This window comes from Loxodonta africana, unplaced genomic scaffold, assembly GCF_030014295.1.
Source record: "Loxodonta africana isolate mLoxAfr1 unplaced genomic scaffold, mLoxAfr1.hap2 scaffold_99, whole genome shotgun sequence".
Classification (NCBI taxonomy): domain Eukaryota; kingdom Metazoa; phylum Chordata; class Mammalia; order Proboscidea; family Elephantidae; genus Loxodonta; species Loxodonta africana.
The window spans coordinates 639,084-656,624 of record NW_026975673.1 but is presented as its reverse complement, the minus strand read 5'-3'; the positions used below and the strand labels follow the sequence as shown (position 1 = coordinate 656,624).

At 48.9% G+C, this 17,541-nt stretch overlaps 10 non-coding genes across 10 annotated transcripts; all 10 read right to left on the bottom strand.

The window, feature by feature from the left end:
- Positions 1–908: 908 nt before the first annotated feature.
- LOC111747973 (small nucleolar RNA SNORD115) lies at positions 909–989 on the bottom strand. The gene has a single exon (XR_002783917.2). It is a non-coding gene; the product is annotated as a small nucleolar RNA SNORD115 (small nucleolar RNA).
- A 1,618-nt stretch (positions 990–2,607) lies between these two features.
- On the bottom strand, positions 2,608–2,685 carry LOC135230337 (small nucleolar RNA SNORD115). The gene has a single exon (XR_010320982.1). It is a non-coding gene; the product is annotated as a small nucleolar RNA SNORD115 (small nucleolar RNA).
- A 1,619-nt stretch (positions 2,686–4,304) lies between these two features.
- Positions 4,305–4,385, bottom strand: LOC135230363 (small nucleolar RNA SNORD115). The gene has a single exon (XR_010321007.1). It is a non-coding gene; the product is annotated as a small nucleolar RNA SNORD115 (small nucleolar RNA).
- Positions 4,386–6,002: 1,617 nt separating this feature from the next.
- LOC135230336 (small nucleolar RNA SNORD115) lies at positions 6,003–6,080 on the bottom strand. The gene has a single exon (XR_010320981.1). It is a non-coding gene; the product is annotated as a small nucleolar RNA SNORD115 (small nucleolar RNA).
- Positions 6,081–7,699: 1,619 nt separating this feature from the next.
- On the bottom strand, positions 7,700–7,780 carry LOC135230346 (small nucleolar RNA SNORD115). The gene has a single exon (XR_010320991.1). It is a non-coding gene; the product is annotated as a small nucleolar RNA SNORD115 (small nucleolar RNA).
- Positions 7,781–9,398: 1,618 nt separating this feature from the next.
- Positions 9,399–9,476, bottom strand: LOC135230335 (small nucleolar RNA SNORD115). Its single transcript, XR_010320980.1, has one exon. It is a non-coding gene; the product is annotated as a small nucleolar RNA SNORD115 (small nucleolar RNA).
- A 1,619-nt stretch (positions 9,477–11,095) lies between these two features.
- On the bottom strand, positions 11,096–11,176 carry LOC111747963 (small nucleolar RNA SNORD115). The gene has a single exon (XR_002783907.2). It is a non-coding gene; the product is annotated as a small nucleolar RNA SNORD115 (small nucleolar RNA).
- A 1,618-nt stretch (positions 11,177–12,794) lies between these two features.
- LOC111747992 (small nucleolar RNA SNORD115) lies at positions 12,795–12,872 on the bottom strand. The gene has a single exon (XR_002783935.2). It is a non-coding gene; the product is annotated as a small nucleolar RNA SNORD115 (small nucleolar RNA).
- A 1,619-nt stretch (positions 12,873–14,491) lies between these two features.
- Positions 14,492–14,572, bottom strand: LOC135230273 (small nucleolar RNA SNORD115). The gene has a single exon (XR_010320918.1). It is a non-coding gene; the product is annotated as a small nucleolar RNA SNORD115 (small nucleolar RNA).
- A 1,618-nt stretch (positions 14,573–16,190) lies between these two features.
- On the bottom strand, positions 16,191–16,268 carry LOC135230312 (small nucleolar RNA SNORD115). Its single transcript, XR_010320957.1, has one exon. It is a non-coding gene; the product is annotated as a small nucleolar RNA SNORD115 (small nucleolar RNA).
- Positions 16,269–17,541: the final 1,273 nt, after the last annotated feature.

Sequence of the window (17,541 nt, the reverse complement as noted above, 5' to 3'; positions counted from 1 at the left end):
TATCAAGCATCAGAGGATCCCGTGGGGCACACGGAAAAGGAGTTCTATGGAATCTCTACAAGATTCCAAAGATCTGTCAAGAAAACGATCTTTCCACATGTGGAAGGCAGCAGTTATGCCTGCATTTCCTGATTAGACTCTCAGCAGATCCTGACCTCCTGTGGCATGAACCTGAAACGAGTCATGACGCTCGCGACCCACTTACCGAATGGTATTGAACCTGACATTAGCTTTGTGACTCAAATATTGGTGCTGCTGCCTTTTCTTGAATGCTACAGCGAGGTGTCGGGCTCCTCAATTCTTCACCCAATACCAAGATGTCTGGGAAAGATGCCCTGGAGATCCTAAGAGTCCAGTCGCAACTGACACAGGCTTTCAACTAGGGCAAGTCTCTCTGGTTTCTCCAGTAGAGCTGCTAGACACTCCCATCGTGTAAATAGTTGAGAGTTGAAAATATTCTCAAAAATTCCGTAGACATACCCGACTGGGAACCGGACTATCAAAAATTACTCAAGTGGAAATTCTTCTAGGTTCCTGTGCTTCCTAACTATCCACCCGTGCATATCACCGCCACTTGGTCAATCGGTCAGGTCAAGCTCAAAGCAGGGCACACGTCTCGGCCTTTCCACAAAACCCTACTGCCTCTTGGGCTCCATATTCACTTGTGTAAGTATCCCCAGGGACAAGGGAAAACCGCCGTCATTTACTCACCTTGAGTTCTTCCGGTGGTGAACCTCTTGAAAGCAGGTCTTTCTAAATCACAGACAAAGAGGAAAAGAGCCAAGGAATCAGCATGAGAAAATTCGGTCAGGGAGGAGTTTCTGATGACTTGGTGATGGAAAAAGGAATCAAAACGGGGGTCCACTCTAAAGGAGATCATTAACGTTAGGGAAAAGGAGTTTCTCTCTGGGCCTCAGCGTGATCCTATTGTGCATGATTTTTATGTCATCATCTCTCTTCGAGACAAGTTGAGGTGTCTTCATTGACCCGAGACATCTCAAACCCCGGGAAAAATCACCTGAGTCCTCAAGGTCCTCACCACTGATATCGTCCATCCAGCCCGCAATCACGCAGGATGAGAAGGTTCGCACATCCTCTTCCGGTGTCCCGGGGAGTAGCTTGACCCTCATGAAAGCAGGAAAACAGGCTTCGACCTTGCAATCCTTTGAGGAAGGGCAAAGAAGTAAGTCAGACATCAGACGAGAGACATTCATTGCCTAACAGCTATGCTTTTTCCACATATACCCCAAAGTAGGAGCAAAATCAAGACACAAACTTCTCGCCTGTTAGTGAGACTGCTGACCCTTGACAGAAAGGCAGACACGTGCCAGATCAAGACAAGGCGTAGAGGGCTCCGAATGGAGAAAAATACTCAGGCAGTCTCAGCCAAGAAGAGGCTTTTCATTTGATCAGTCCCGGCTAATGTCTACAAGGAAGCCAAATCTGTGTCCACAGGCACGGATCCGTGCACGAGCACTTCCAGGAAATGACATCCACGGGTTCCCAAAACTGGGGATCTTCAAAGGAGCTGTGGGACACTCGGAAGAGTGCTTTCACCAAGAATTGGGCCCCAAATTCAACTAGGCATTTCCGGAGTTTGATTTCAACCTTGTGCCATGGAGAGACACACTCCAGGCCACCTCATTCCCAAAGAATGGCAACACAGGGAACACATCTCGTCCTGTTTATCAACCATCAGAGGATTCCTTGGCACAAAGAGAGCCGGAGTCTAATGGAACCTCTACAGGATTCCAACGAACTCTGTAGGAACAGTGATCTTTGCACATGTGCAAGGCAGCACTTACGCCTGCTTTCACTGTCTAGAGCTCCAGGGAAACATGACCTCCTGTGGCATCAACCTGAAAGTGCTGCTGACCCTCATGTCCCCTTCACACCTGGCATCGACCCTGACTTTAGATTTTCTACGCAGGTATCTGTGCAGCTACCTTTACTTCAAAGCTGGAGCCAGCTATCAGACTACTGAGTCGCTCATCCAATTTCAAGATTCATGGGAAAAGCGCCCTGCAAATCCTACGAGTCCAACCGCAACTGACACACGCTTTCAATTACAGCAAGTTGACCAGTCTCCTGGAGAGCTCTGAGCCATTCACATCTCATAAGTATCTCAGGAAAACCCATTTGTCTAGTTGGCCGTTTCTCCCATTTCAGTAGGCCGTATCGGACTCGGACCCAGGCTATCGAAGATGACCCCAGCGCACATTTTTCAGGATTCTCTGATTCCTAAGTATCCACCCACGCACATCACCGCCACTTAGTCAACCAGGCAAGGTCAAGCACACACAAGGGGGCGTGCCTGAGCATTGCCAGCAAAACCTACTGCCTTTTGCGGTGTATCCTCACTTGCCTAAGTGTCAGATGGGGACAGGGCAAATCACGGGAAATCCCTCACCTTTTGTCCTCGCAACGGTGAACTCCTCGGAGGCAGGTTGTGCTAAAGGACACAAAAGGAGGAAAAGAGCCAAGGAATCAGCCTGACCAAAATCGGCCACCCAGGTCTTTTGGATTACTTGGTGCAGGTGAAAGAAATCAAAATGGGAGTCCGCTCTAAAGAAGATCTGGAAGGCTGGGCCAAAGGACTTTCCCACAGGGCCTCAGCATAACCTCTCTGAGCATGATTTTTAGGTCATCATCTCCCTTCCAGACAGATTATGTCATCATCGACCCGAGCCATATCACTCCCCAGGAAAAATCCCCTGAGACCTGAAGATGCTTACCACAAATGTCTTCCTTCCACGCAGGAAGGACAGTGGATGAGAGGGTTCACACATCGTCTTCCCCTTTCCCGGGCAGGTGGCTTGAGCCCCATGAAAGCGGGACAAGAGACATCGACCTCACTAACCCTTTGAAAAGGGGAAATCAGTAAGACAGAGACCCCAGAAGAGAAACTCACTTCCCTAAGGCTATGCTTTCAGCCAGACATTCGCGAACACATGGACAAAATCAAGGCAGCCATTTGCAACCCACTGGGGAGTCTGCCGACCCATGACAGAAGGAGAGAATCATGCAATATTCAGAACAAGGCATAGAGGTCTCTGGATGCAGCACAAATTTTCAGGAGGACCCAGGCAAAAGGAGACTTTGCAATTGATTAAGCCTGACTGATGTGTTGAAGGCAGCCAACTATGCGTCCACGGGCACTGTCCAGCGTGTGCGGACTCCGGGGAAATGGCACCCAAGAGTCCCCAGTACCGGGGGATCTTCAAATCAGCTGGAGGACATTTGGAAAAGAATAGCTTTCCAAGAATTCTGCCAACACTTGTTAAAATTGCCACAGTCCTTCAACGCCTTCATTTCACCACTGAGCCATGGAGAGACGCAATCGAATCTACCTCAGGCCCCAATAATCCCCAGAGAGGGAACACATCTCCTCCTGTATATCAAGCATCAGAGGATCCCGTGGGGCACACGGAAAAGGAGTTCTATGGAATCTCTACAAGATTCCAAAGATCTGTCAAGAAAACGATCTTTCCACATGTGGAAGGCAGCAGTTATGCCTGCATTTCCTGATTAGACTCTCAGCAGATCCTGACCTCCTGTGGCATGAACCTGAAACGAGTCATGACGCTCGCGACCCACTTACCGAATGGTATTGAACCTGACATTAGCTTTTTGACTCAAATATTGGTGCTGGTGCCTTTTCTTGAATGCTACAGCGAGGTGTCAGGCTACTCAATTCTTCACCCAATACCAAGATGTCTGGGAAAGATGCCCTGGAGATCCTAAGAGTCCAGTCGCAACTGACACAGGCTTTCAACTAGGGCAAGTCTCTCTGGTTTCTCCAGTAGAGCTGCTAGACACTCCCATCGCGTAAATAGTTGAGAGTTGAAAATATTCTCAAAAATTCCGTAGACATACCCGACTGGGAACCGGACTATCAAAAATTACTCAAGTGGAAATTCTTCTAGGTTCCTGTGCTTCCTAACTATCCACCCGTGCATATCACCGCCACTTGGTCAATCGGTCAGGTCAAGCTCAAAGCAGGGCACACGTCTCGGCCTTTCCACAAAACCCGACTGCTTCTTGGGCTCCATATTCACTTGTGTAAGTATCCCCAGGGACAAGGGAAAACCGCCGTCATTTACTCACCTTGAGTTCTTCCGGTGGTGAACCACTTGAAACCAGGTCTTTCTAAATCACAGACAAAGAGGAAAAGAGCCAAGGAATCAGCATGAGAAAATTCGGTCAGGGAGGAGTTTCTGATGACTTGGTGATGGAAAAAGGGATCAAAACGGGGGCCCACTCTAAAGGAGATCATTAACGTTGGGGAAAAGGAGTTTCTCTCTGGGCCTCAGCGTGATCCTATTGTGTATGATTTTTATGTCATCATCTCTCTTCGAGACAAGTTGAGGTGTCTTCATTGACCCGAGACATCTCAAACCCCGGGAAAAATCACCTGAGTCCTCAAGGTCCTCACCACTGATATCGTCCATCCAGCCCGCAATCACGCAGGATGAGAAGGTTCGCACATCCTCTTCCGGTGTCCCGGGGAGTAGCTTGACCCTCATGAAAGCAGGAAAACAGGCTTCGACCTTGCAATCCTTTGAGGAAGGGCAAAGAAGTAAGTCAGACATCAGACGAGAGACATTCATTGCCTAACAGCTATGCTTTTTCCACATATAGCCCAAAGTAGGGACAAAATCAAGACACACACTTGTGGCCCGTTAGTGAGACTGCTGACCCTTGACAGAAAGGCAGACACATGCCAGATCAAGACAAGGCGTAGAGGGCTCCGAATGGAGAAAAATACTCAGGCAGTCTCAGCCAAGAACAGGCTTTTCATTTGATCAGCCCCGGCTAATGTCTACAAGGAAGCCAAATCTGTGTCCACAGGCACGGATCCGTGCACGAGCACTTCCAGGAAATGATATCCACGGGTTCCCAAAACTGGGGATCTTCAAAGGAGCTGTGGGACACTCGGAAGAGTGCTTTCACCAAGAATTGGGCCCCAAATTCAACTAGGCATTTCTGGAGTTTGATTTCAACCTTGTGCCATGGAGAGACACACTCCAGGCCACCTCATTCCCAGAGAATGACAACACAGGGAACACATCTCCTCCTGTTTATCAACCATCAGAGGATTCCTTGGCACAAAGAGAGCAGGAATCTTATGGAACCTCTACAGGATTCCAACGAACTCTGTAGGAACAGTGATCTTTGCACATGTGCAAGGCAACACTTACGCCTGCTTTCACTGTCTAGAGCTCCAGGGAAACATGACCTCCTGTGGCATCAACCTGAAAGTGCTGCTGACCCTCATGTCCCCTTCACACCTGGCATCGACACTGACTTTAGATTTTCTACGCAGTTATCTGTGCAGCTACCTTTGCTTGAAAGCTGGAGCCAGCTATCAGACTACTGAGTCGCTCATCCAATTTCAAGATTCATGGGAAAAGCGCCCTGCAAATCCTACGAGTCCAACCGCAACTGACACACGCTTTCAATTACAGCAAGTTGACCAGTCTCCTGGAGAGCTCTGAGCCATTCACATCTCATAAATATCTCAGGAAAACCCATTTTTCTAGTTGGCCGTTTCTCCCATTCAGTAGGCCGTATCGGACTCGGACCCAGGCTATCGAAGATGACCCCAGCGCACATTTTTCAGGATTCTCTGATTCCGAAGTATCCACCCACGCACATCACCGCCACTTAGTCAACCAGGCAAGGTCAAGCACACACCAGGGGGCATGCCTGAGCATTGCCAGCAAAACCTACTGCCTTTTGCGGTGTATCCTCACTTGCCTAAGTGTCAGATGGGGACAGGGCAAATCACGGGAAATCCCTCACCTTTTGTCCTCGCAACGGTGAACTCCTCGGAGGCAGGTTGTGCTAAAGGACACAAAAGGAGGAAAAGAGCCAAGGAATCAGCCTGACCAAAATCGGCCACCCAGGTCTTTTGGATTACTTGGTGCAGGTGAAAGAAATCAAAATGGGAGTCCGCTCTAAAGAAGATCTGGAAGGCTGGGCCAAAGGACTTTCCCACAGGGCCTCAGCATAACCTCTCTGAGCATGATTTTTAGGTCATCATCTCCCTTCCAGACAGATTATGTCATCATCGACCCCAGCCATATCACTCCCCAGGAAAAATCCCCTGAGACCTGAAGATGCTTACCACAAATGTCTTCCTTCCACGCAGGAAGGACAGTGGATGAGAGGGTTCACACATCGTCTTCCCGTTTCCCGGGCAGTTGGCTTGACCCCCATGAAAGCGGGAAAAGAGACATCGACCTCACTAACCCTTTGAAAAGGGGAAATCAGTAAGACAGAGATCCCAGAAGAGAAACTCATTTCCCTAAGGCTATGCTTTCAGCCAGACATTCGCGAACACATGGACAAAATCAAGGCAGCCATTTGCAACCCACTGGGGAGTCTGCCGACCCATGACAGAAGGAGAGAATCATGCAATATTCAGAACAAGGCATAGAGGTCTCTGGATGCAGCACAAATTTTCAGGAGGACCCAGGCAAAAGGAGACTTTGCAATTGATTAAGCCTGACTGAGGTGTTGAAGGCAGCCAGATATGCGTCCACGGGCACTGTCCAGCGTGTGCGGACTCCGGGGAAATGGCACCCAAGAGTCCCCAGTACCGGGGGATCTTCAAATCAGCTGGAGGACATTTGGAAAAGAATAGCTTTCCAAGAATTCTGCCAACACTTGTTAAAATTGCCACAGTCCTTCAACGCCTTCATTTCACCACTGAGCCATGGAGAGACGCAATCGAATCTACCTCAGGCCCCAATAATCCCCAGAGAGGGAACACATCTCCTCCTGTATATCAAGCATCAGAGGATCCCGTGGGGCACACGGAAAAGGAGTTCTATGGAATCTCTACAAGATTCCAAAGATCTGTCAAGAAAACGATCTTTCCACATGTGGAAGGCAGCAGTTATGCCTGCATTTCCTGATTAGACTCTCAGCAGATCCTGACCTCCTGTGGCATGAACCTGAAACGAGTCATGACGCTCGCGACCCACTTACCGAATGGTATTGAACCTGACATTAGCTTTTTGACTCAAATATTGGTGCTGCTGCCTTTTCTTGAATGCTACAGCGAGGTGTCAGGCTACTCAATTCTTCACCCAATACCAAGATGTCTGGGAAAGATGCCCTGGAGATTCTAAGAGTCCAGTCGCAACTGACACAGGCTTTCAACTAGGGCAAGTCTCTCTGGTTTCTCCAGTAGAGCTGCTAGACACTCCCATCGCGTAAATAGTTGAGAGTTGAAAATATTCTCAAAAATTCCGTAGACATACCCGACTGGGAACCGGACTATCAAAAATTACTCAAGTGGAAATTCTTCTAGGTTCCTGTGCTTCCTAACTATCCACCCGTGCATATCACCGCCACTTGGTCAATCGGTCAGGTCAAGCTCAAAGCAGGGCACACGTCTCGGCCTTTCCACAAAACCCGACTGCTTCTTGGGCTCCATATTCACTTGAGTAAGTATCCCCAGGGACAAGGGAAAACCGCCGTCATTTACTCACCTTGAGTTCTTCCGGTGGTGAACCTCTTGAAAGCAGGTCTTTCTAAATCACAGACAAAGAGGAAAAGAGCCAAGGAATCAGCATGAGAAAATTCGGTCAGGGAGGAGTTTCTGATGACTTGGTGATGGAAAAAGGGATCAAAACGGGGGTCCACTCTAAAGGAGATCATTAACGTTGGGGAAAAGGAGTTTCTCTCTGGGCCTCAGCGTGATCCTATTGTGCATGATTTTTATGTCATCATCTCTCTTCGAGACAAGTTGAGGTGTCTTCATTGACCCGAGACATCTCAAACCCCGGGAAAAATCACCTGAGTCCTCAAGGTCCTCACCACTGATATCGTCCATCCAGCCCGCAATCACGCAGGATGAGAAGGTTCGCACATCCTCTTCCGGTGTCCCGGGGAGTAGCTTGACCCTCATGAAAGCAGGAAAACAGGCTTCGACCTTGCAATCCTTTGAGGAAGGGCAAAGAAGTAAGTCAGACATCAGACGAGAGACATTCATTGCCTAACAGCTATGCTTTTTCCACATATAGCCCAAAGTAGGGACAAAATCAAGACACACACTTCTCGCCTGTTAGTGAGACTGCTGACACTTGACAGAAAGGCAGACACATGACAGATCAAGACAAGGCGTAGAGGGCTCCGAATGGAGAAAAATACTCAGGCAGTCCCAGCCAAGAACAGGCTTTTCATTTGATCAGCCCCGGCTAATGTCTACAAGGAAGCCAAATCTGTGTCCACAGGCACGGATCCGTGCACGAGCACTTCCAGGAAATGACATCGACGGGTTCCCAAAACTGGGGATCTTCAAAGGAGCTGTGGGACACTCGGAAGAGTGCTTTCACCAAGAATTGGGCCCCAAATTCAACTAGGCATTTCCGGAGTTTGATTTCAACCTTGTGCCATGGAGAGACACACTCCAGGCCACCTCATTCCCAGAGAATGGCAACACAGGGAATACATCTCCTCCTGTTTATCAACCATCAGAGGATTCCTTGGCACAAAGAGAGCAGGAGTCTTATGGAACCTCTACAGGATTCCAACCAACTGTGTAGGAACAGTGATCTTTGCACATGTGCAAGGCAGCACTTATGCCTGCTTTCACTGTCTAGAGCTCCAGGGAAACATGACCTCCTGTGGCATCAACCTGAAAGTGCTGCTGACCCTCATGTCCCCTTCACACCTGGCATCGACCCTGACTTTAGATTTTCTACGCAGTTATCTGTGCAGCTACCTTTACTTGAAAGCTGGAGCCAGCTATCAGACTACTGAGTCGCTCATCCAATTTCAAGATTCATGGGAAAATCGCCCTGCAAATCCTACGAGTCCAACCGCAACTGACACACGCTTTCAATTACAGCAAGTTGACCAGTCTCCTGTAGAGCTCTGAGCCATTCACATCTCATAAATATCTCAGGAAAACCCATTTTTCTAGTTGGCCGTTTCTCCCATTTCAGTAGGCCGTATCGGACTCGGACCCAGGCTATCGAAGATGACCCCAGCGCACATTTTTCAGGATTCTCTGATTCCTAAGTATCCACCCACGCACATCACCGCCACTTAGTCAACCAGGCAAGGTCAAGCACACACCAGGGGACATGCTTCAGTCTTGCCAGCAAAACCTACTGCCTTTGGCGGTGTATCCTCACTTGCCTAAGTGTCAGATGGGGCCAGGGCAAATCACGGGAAATCCCTCACCTTTTGTCCTCGCAACGGTGAACTCCTCGGAGGCAGGTTGTGCTAAAGGACACAAAAGGAGGAAAAGAACCAAGGAATCAGCCTGACCAAAATCGGCCACCCAGGTCTTTTGGATTACTTGGTGCAGGTGAAAGAAATCAAAATGGGAGTCTGCTCTAAAGAAGATCTGGAAGGCTGGGCCAAAGGACTTTCCCACAGGGCCTCAGCATAACCTCTCTGAGCATGATTTTTAGGTCATCATCTCCCTTCCAGACAGATTATGTCATCATCGACCCCAGCCATATCACTCCCCAGGAAAAATCCCCTGAGACCTGAAGATGCTTACCACAAATGTCTTCCTTCCACGCAGGAAGGACAGTGGATGAGAGGGTTCACACATCGTCTTCCCGTTTCCCGGGCAGTTGGTTTGACCCCCATGAAAGCGGGACAAGAGACATCGACCTCACTAACCCTTTGAAAAGGGGAAATCAGTAAGACAGAGATCCCAGAAGAGAAACTCATTTCCCTAAGGCTATGCTTTCAGCCAGACATTCGCGAACACATGGACAAAATCAAGGCAGCCATTTGCAACCCACTGGGGAGTCTGCCGACCCATGACAGAAGGAGAGAATCATGCAATATTCAGAACAAGGCATAGAGGTCTCTGGATGCAGCACAAATTTTCAGGAGGACCCAGGCAAAAGGAGACTTTGCAATTGATTAAGCCTGACTGATGTGTTGAAGGCAGCCAGATATGCGTCCACGGGCACTGTCCAGCGTGTGCGGACTCCGGGGAAATGGCACCCAAGAGTCCCCAGTACCGGGGGATCTTCAAATCAGCTGGAGGACATTTGGAAAAGAATAGCTTTCCAAGAATTCTGCCAACACTTGTTAAAATTGCCACAGTCCTTCAACGCCTTCATTTCACCACTGAGCCATGGAGAGACACAATCGAATCTACCTCAGGCCCCAATAATCCCCAGAGAGGGAACACATCTCCTCCCGTATATCAAGCATCAGAGGATCCCGTGGGGTACACGGAAAAGGAGTTCTATGGAATCTCTACAAGATTCCAAAGATCTGTCAAGAAAACGATCTTTCCACATGTGGAAGGCAGCAGTTATGCCTGCATTTCCTGATTAGACTCTCAGCAGATCCTGACCTCCTGTGGCATGAACCTGAAACGAGTCATGACGCTCGCGACCCACTTACCGAATGGTATTGAACCTGACATTAGCTTTTTGACTCAAATATTGGTGCTGCTGCCTTTTCTTGAATGCTACAGCGAGGTGTCAGGCTACTCAATTCTTCACCCAATACCAAGATGTCTGGGAAAGATGCCCTGGAGATCCTAAGAGTCCAGTCGCAACTGACACAGGCTTTCAACTAGGGCAAGTCTCTCTGGTTTCTCCAGTAGAGCTGCTAGACACTCCCATCGCATAAATAGTTGAGAGTTGAAAATATTCTCAAAAATTCCGTAGACATACCCGACTGGGAACCGGACTATCAAAAATTACTCAAGTGGAAATTCTTCTAGGTTCCTGTGCTTCCTAACTATCCACCCGTGCATATCACCGCCACTTGGTCAATCGGTCAGGTCAAGCTCAAAGCAGGGCACACGTCTCGGCCTTTCCACAAAACCCGACTGCTTCTTGGGCTCCATATTCACTTGAGTAAGTATCCCCAGGGACAAGGGAAAACCGCCGTCATTTACTCACCTTGAGTTCTTCCGGTGGTGAACCTCTTGAAAGCAGGTCTTTCTAAATCACAGACAAAGAGGAAAAGAGCCAAGGAATCAGCATGAGAAAATTCGGTCAGGGAGGAGTTTCTGATGACTTGGTGATGGAAAAAGGGATCAAAACGGGGGTCCACTCTAAAGGAGATCATTAACGTTGGGGAAAAGGAGTTTCTCTCTGGGCCTCAGCATGATCCTATTGTGCATGATTTTTATGTCATCATCTCTCTTCGAGACAAGTTGAGGTGTCTTCATTGACCCGAGACATCTCAAACCCCGGGAAAAATCACCTGAGTCCTCAAGGTCCTCACCACTGATATCGTCCATCCAGCCCGCAATCACGCAGGATGAGAAGGTTCGCACATCCTCTTCCGGTGTCCCGGGGAGTAGCTTGACCCTCATGAAAGCAGGAAAACAGGCTTCGACCTTGCAATCCTTTGAGGAAGGGCAAAGAAGTAAGTCAGACATCAGACGAGAGACATTCATTGCCTAACAGCTATGCTTTTTCCACATATAGCCCAAAGTAGGGACAAAATCAAGACACACACTTCTGGCCCGTTAGTTAGACTGCTGACCCTTGACAGAAAGGCAGACACATGCCAGATCAAGACAAGGCATAGAGGGCTCCCAATGGAGAAAAATACTCAGGCAGTCCCAGCCAAGAACAGGCTTTTCATTTGATCAGCCCCGGCTAATGTCTACAAGGAAGCCAAATCTGTGTCCACAGGCACGGATCCGTGCACGAGCACTTCCAGGAAATGACATCCACGGGTTCCCAAAACTGGGGATCTTCAAAGGAGCTGTGGGACACTCGGAAGAGTGCTTTCACCAAGAATTTGGCCCCAAATTCAACTAGGCATTTCCGGAGTTTGATTTCAACCTTGTGCCATGGAGAGACACACTCCAGGCCACCTCATTCCCAGAGAATGGCAACACAGGGAACACATCTCGTCCTGTTTATCAACCATCAGAGGATTCCTTGGCACAAAGAGAGCAGGAGTCTTATGGAACCTCTACAGGATTCCAACGAACTCTGTAGGAACAGTGATCTTTGCACATGTGCAAGGCAGCACTTACGCCTGCTTTCACTGTCTAGAGCTCCAGGGAAACATGACCTCCTGTGGCATCAACCTGAAAGTGCTGCTGACCCGCATGTCCCCTTCACACCTGGCATCGACCCTGACTTTAGGTTTTCTACGCAGTTATCTGTGCAGCTACCTTTACTTGAAAGCTGGAGCCAGCTATCAGACTACTGAGTCGCTCATCCAATTTCAAGATTCATGGGAAAAGCGCCCTGCAAATCCTACGAGTCCAACCGCAACTGACACACGCTTTCAATTACAGCAAGTTGACCAGTCTCCTGGAGAGCTCTGAGCCATTCACATCTCATAAATATCTCAGGAAAACCCATTTTTCTAGTTGGCAGTTTCTCCCATTTCAGTAGGCCGTATCGGACTCGGACCCAGGCTATCGAAGATGACCCCAGCGCACATTTTTCAGGATTCTCTGATTCCTAAGTATCCACCCACGCACATCACCGCCACTTAGTCAACCAGGCAAGGTCAAGCACACACCAGGGGACATGCCTGAGCATTGCCAGCAAAACCTACTGCCTTTGGCGGTGTATCCTCACTTGCCTAAGTGTCAGATGGGGCCAGGGCAAATCACGGGAAATCCCTCACCTTTTGTCCTCGCAACGGTGAACTCCTCGGAGGCAGGTTGTGCTAAAGGACACAAAAAGAGGAAAAGAGCCAAGGAATCAGCCTGACCAAAATCGGCCACCCAGGTCTTTTGGATTACTTGGTGCAGGTGAAAGAAATCAAAATGGGAGTCCGCTCTAAAGAAGATCTGGAAGGCTGGGCCAAAGGACTTTCCCACAGGGCCTCAGCATAACCTCTCTGAGCATGATTTTTAGGTCATCATCTCCCTTCCAGACAGATTATGTCATCATCGACCCCAGCCATATCACTCCCCAGGAAAAATCCCCTGAGACCTGAAGATGCTTACCACAAATGTCTTCCTTCCACGCAGGAAGGACAGTGGATGAGAGGGTTCACACATCGTCTTCCCGTTTCCCGGGCAGTTGGCTTGACCCCCATGAAAGCGGGACAAGAGACATCGACCTCACTAACCCTTTGAAAAGGGGAAATCAGTAAGACAGAGATCCCAGAAGAGAAACTCACTTCCCTAAGGCTAGGCTTTCAGCCAGACATTGGCGAACACATGGACAAAATCAAGGCAGCCATTTGCAACCCACTGGGGAGTCTGCCGACCCATGACAGAAGGAGAGAATCATGCAATATTCAGAACAAGGCATAGAGGTCTCTGGATGCAGCACAAATTTTCAGGAGGACCCAGGCAAAAGGAGACTTTGCAATTGATTAAGCCTGACTGATGTGTTGAAGGCAGCCAACTATGCGTCCACGGGCACTGTCCAGCGTGTGCGGACTCCCGGGAAATGGCACCCAAGAGTCCCCAGTACCGTGGGATCTTCAAATCAGCTGGAGGACATTTGGAAAAGAATAGCTTTCCAAGAATTCTGCCAACACTTGTTAAAATTGCCACAGTCCTTCAACGCTTTCATTTCACCACTGGGCCATGGAGAGACGCAATCGAATCTACCTCAGGCCCCAATAATCCCCAGAGAGGGAACACATCTCCTCCCGTATATCAAGCATCAGAGGATCCCGTGGAGCACACGGAAAAGGAGTTCTATGGAATCTCTACAAGATTCCAAAGATCTGTAAAGAAAATGTTCTTTCCACATGTGGAAGGCAGCAGTTATGCCTGCATTTCCTGATTAGACTCTCAGCAGATCCTGACCTCCTGTGGCATGAACCTGAAACAAGTAATGACGCTCGCGACCCACTTACCGAATGGTATCGAACCTGACATTAGCTTTTTGACTCAAATACTGGTGCTGCTGCCTTTTCTTGAATGCTACAGCGAGGTGTCAGGCTACTCAATTCTTCACCCAATACCAAGATGTCTGGGAAAGATGCCCTGGAGATCCTAAGAGTCCAGTCGCAACTGACACAGGCTTTCAACTAGGGCAAGTCTCTCTGGTTTCTCCAGTAGAGCTGCTAGACACTCCCATCGCGTAAATAGTTGAGAGTTGAAAATATTCTCAAAAATTCCGTAGACATACCCGACTGGGAACCGGACTATCAAAAATTACTCAAGTGGAAATTCTTCTAGGTTCCTGTGCTTCCTAACTATCCACCCGTGCATATCACCGCCACTTGGTCAATCGGTCAGGTCAAGCTCAAAGCAGGGCACACGTCTCGGCCTTTCCACAAAACCCGACTGCCTCTTGGGCTCCATATTCACTTGTGTAAGTATCCCCAGGGACAAGGGAAAACCGCCGTCATTTACTCACCTTGAGTTCTTCCGGTGGTGAACCTCTTGAAAGCAGGTCTTTCTAAATCACAGACAAAGAGGAAAAGAGCCAAGGAATCAGCATGAGAAAATTCGGTCAGGGAGGAGTTTCTGATGACTTGGTGATGGAAAAAGGGATCAAAACGGGGGTCCACTCTAAAGGAGATCATTAACGTTGGGGAAAAGGAGTTTCTCTCTGGGCCTCAGCGTGATCCTATTGTGCATGATTTTTATGTCATCATCTCTCTTCGAGACAAGTTGAGGTGTCTTCATTGACCCGAGACATCTCAAACCCCGGGAAAAATCACCTGAGTCCTCAAGGTCCTCACCACTGACATCGTCCTTTCAGCCCGCAATCACGCAGGAGGAGAAGGTTCGCACATCCTCTTCCGGTGTCCCGGGGAGTAGCTTGACCCTCATGAAAGCAGGAAAACAGGCTTCGACCTTGCAATCCTTTGAGGAAGGGCAAAGAAGTAAGTCAGACATCAGACGAGAGACATTCATTGCCTAACAGCTATGCTTTTTCCACATATAGCCCAAAGTAGGGACAAAATCAAGACACACACTTCTGGCCCGTTAGTGAGACTGCTGACCCTTGACAGAAAGGCAGACACATGCCAGATCAAGACAAGGCATAGAGGGCTCCCAATGGAGAAAAATACTCAGGCAGTCCCAGCCAAGAACAGGCTTTTCATTTGATCAGCCCCGGCTAATGTCTACAAGGAAGCCAAATCTGTGTCCACAGGCACGGATCCGTGCACGAGCACTTCCAGGAAATGACATCCACGGGTTCCCAAAACTGGGGATCTTCAAAGGAGCTGTGGGACACTCGGAAGAGTGCTTTCACCAAGAATTTGGCCCCAAATTCAACTAGGCATTTCCGGAGTTTGATTTCAACCTTGTGCCATGGAGAGACACACTCCAGGCCACCTCATTCCCAGAGAATGGCAACACAGGGAACACATCTCGTCCTGTTTATCAACCATCAGAGGATTCCTTGGCACAAAGAGAGCAGGAGTCTTATGGAACCTCTACAGGATTCCAACGAACTCTGTAGGAACAGTGATCTTTGTACATGTGCAAGGCAGCACTTACGCCTGCTTTCACTGTCTAGAGCTCCAGGGAAACATGACCTCCTGTGGCATCAACCTGAAAGTGCTGCTGACCCTGATGTCCCCTTCACACCTGGCATCGACCCTGACTTTAGATTTTCTATGCACTTATCTGTGCAGCTACCTGCACTTGAAAGCTGGAGCCAGCTATCGGACTACTGAGTCGCTCATCCAGTTTCAAGATTCATGGGAAATGCGCCCTGCAAATCCTACGAGTCCAACCGCAACTGACACACGCGTTCAAATACAGCAAGTTGACCAGTCTCCTGTAGAGCTCTGAGCCATTCACATCTCATAAATGTCTCAGGAAAACACATTTTTCTAGTTGGCCGATTCTGCCCTTTCAGTAGGCCGTATCGGACTTGGACGCAGGCTATCGAAGATGACTCCAGCGCACATGTTTCAGCATTCTCTGATTCCGAAGTATCCACCCACGCACATCACCGCCACTTAGTCAACCAGGCAAGGTCAGGCAAACACCAGGGGACATGCTTCAGCCTTGTCAGCAAACCCTACTGCCTTTTGCGGTGTATCCTCACTTGCCTAAGTGTCAGATGGGGCCAGGGCAAATCACGGGAAATCCCTCACCTTTTGTCCTCGCAACGGTGAACTCCTCGGAGGCAGGTTGTGCTAAAGGACACAAAAAGAGGAAAAGAGCCAAGGAATCAGCCTGTCCAAAGTCGGCCACCCAGGTCTTTTGGATTACTTGGTGCAGGTGAAAGAAATCAAAATGGGAGTCCGCTCTAAAGAAGATCTGGAAGGCTGGGCCAAAGGACTTTCCCACAGGGCCTCAGCATAACCTCTCTGAGCATGATTTTTAGGTCATCATCTCTCTTCCAGACAGATTATGTCATCATTGACCCCAGCCATATCACTCCCCAGGAAAAATCCCCTGAGACCTGAAGATGCTTACCACAAATGTCTTCCTTCCACCCAGGAAGGACAGTGGATGAGAGCGTTCACACATCATCTTCCAGTTTCCCGGGCAGTTGGCTTGACCCCCGTGAAAGCAGGACAAGACACATCGACCTCACTAACCCTTTGAAAAGGGGAAGTGTGTAAGACAGAGATCCCAGAAGAGAAACTCATTTCCCTAAGGCTATGCTTTCAGCCAGACATTCGCGAACACATGGACAAAATCAAGACAGCCATTTGCAACCCGCTGGGGAGTCTGCTGACCCATGACAGAAGGAGAGAATCATGCAATATTCAGAAGAAGGCAGAGAGGTCTCTGGATGTAGCAGAAATTTACAGGAGGACCCAGGCAAAAGGAGCCTTTGCCATTGCTTAAGCCTGACTGATGTGTTGAAGGCAGCCAACTATGCGTCCACGGGCACTGTCCAATGTGTGCGGACTCCCGGAAAATGGCACCCAAGAGTCCCCAGCACCGGGGGATCTTCAAATCAGCTGGAGGACATTTGGAAAAGAATAGCTTTCCAAGAATTCTGCCAACACTTGTTAAAATTGCCACAGTCCTTCAACGCTTTCATTTCACCACTGAGCCATGGAGAGACACAATCGAATCTACCTCAGGCCCCAATAATCCCCAGAGAGGGAACACATCTCCTCCCGTATATCAAGCATCAGAGGATCCCGTGGGGCACACGGAAAAGGAGTTCTATGGAATCTCTACAAGATTCCAAAGATCTGTCAAGAAAATGATCTTTCCACATGTGGAAGGCAGCAGTTATGCCTGCATTGCCTGATCAGACTGTCAGCAGATCCTGACCTCCTGTGGTATGAACCTGAAACTAGTCATGACGCTCGCGACCCACGTACCGAATGGTATTGAGCCTGGCATTAGCTTTTTGACTCAGATAGTGGTGCTGCTGCCTTTTCTTGAATGCTACAGCGAGGTGTCAGGCTACTCCAGTCTTCATCCAATACCAAGATGTCTGGGAAAGAGGCCCTGGAGATCCTAAGAGTCCAGTCGCAACTGACACAGGCTTTCAACTAGGGCAAGTCTCTCTGGTTTCTCCAGTAGAGCTGCTACACACTCCCATCCCGTAAAGAGTTGAGAGTTGAAAATCTTCTCAAACTTCCGTAGACATACCCGACTGGGAACCGGACTAGCAAAAATTACTCAAGTGGAAATTCTTCTAGGTTCCTGTGCTTCCTAACTATCCACCCGTGCAT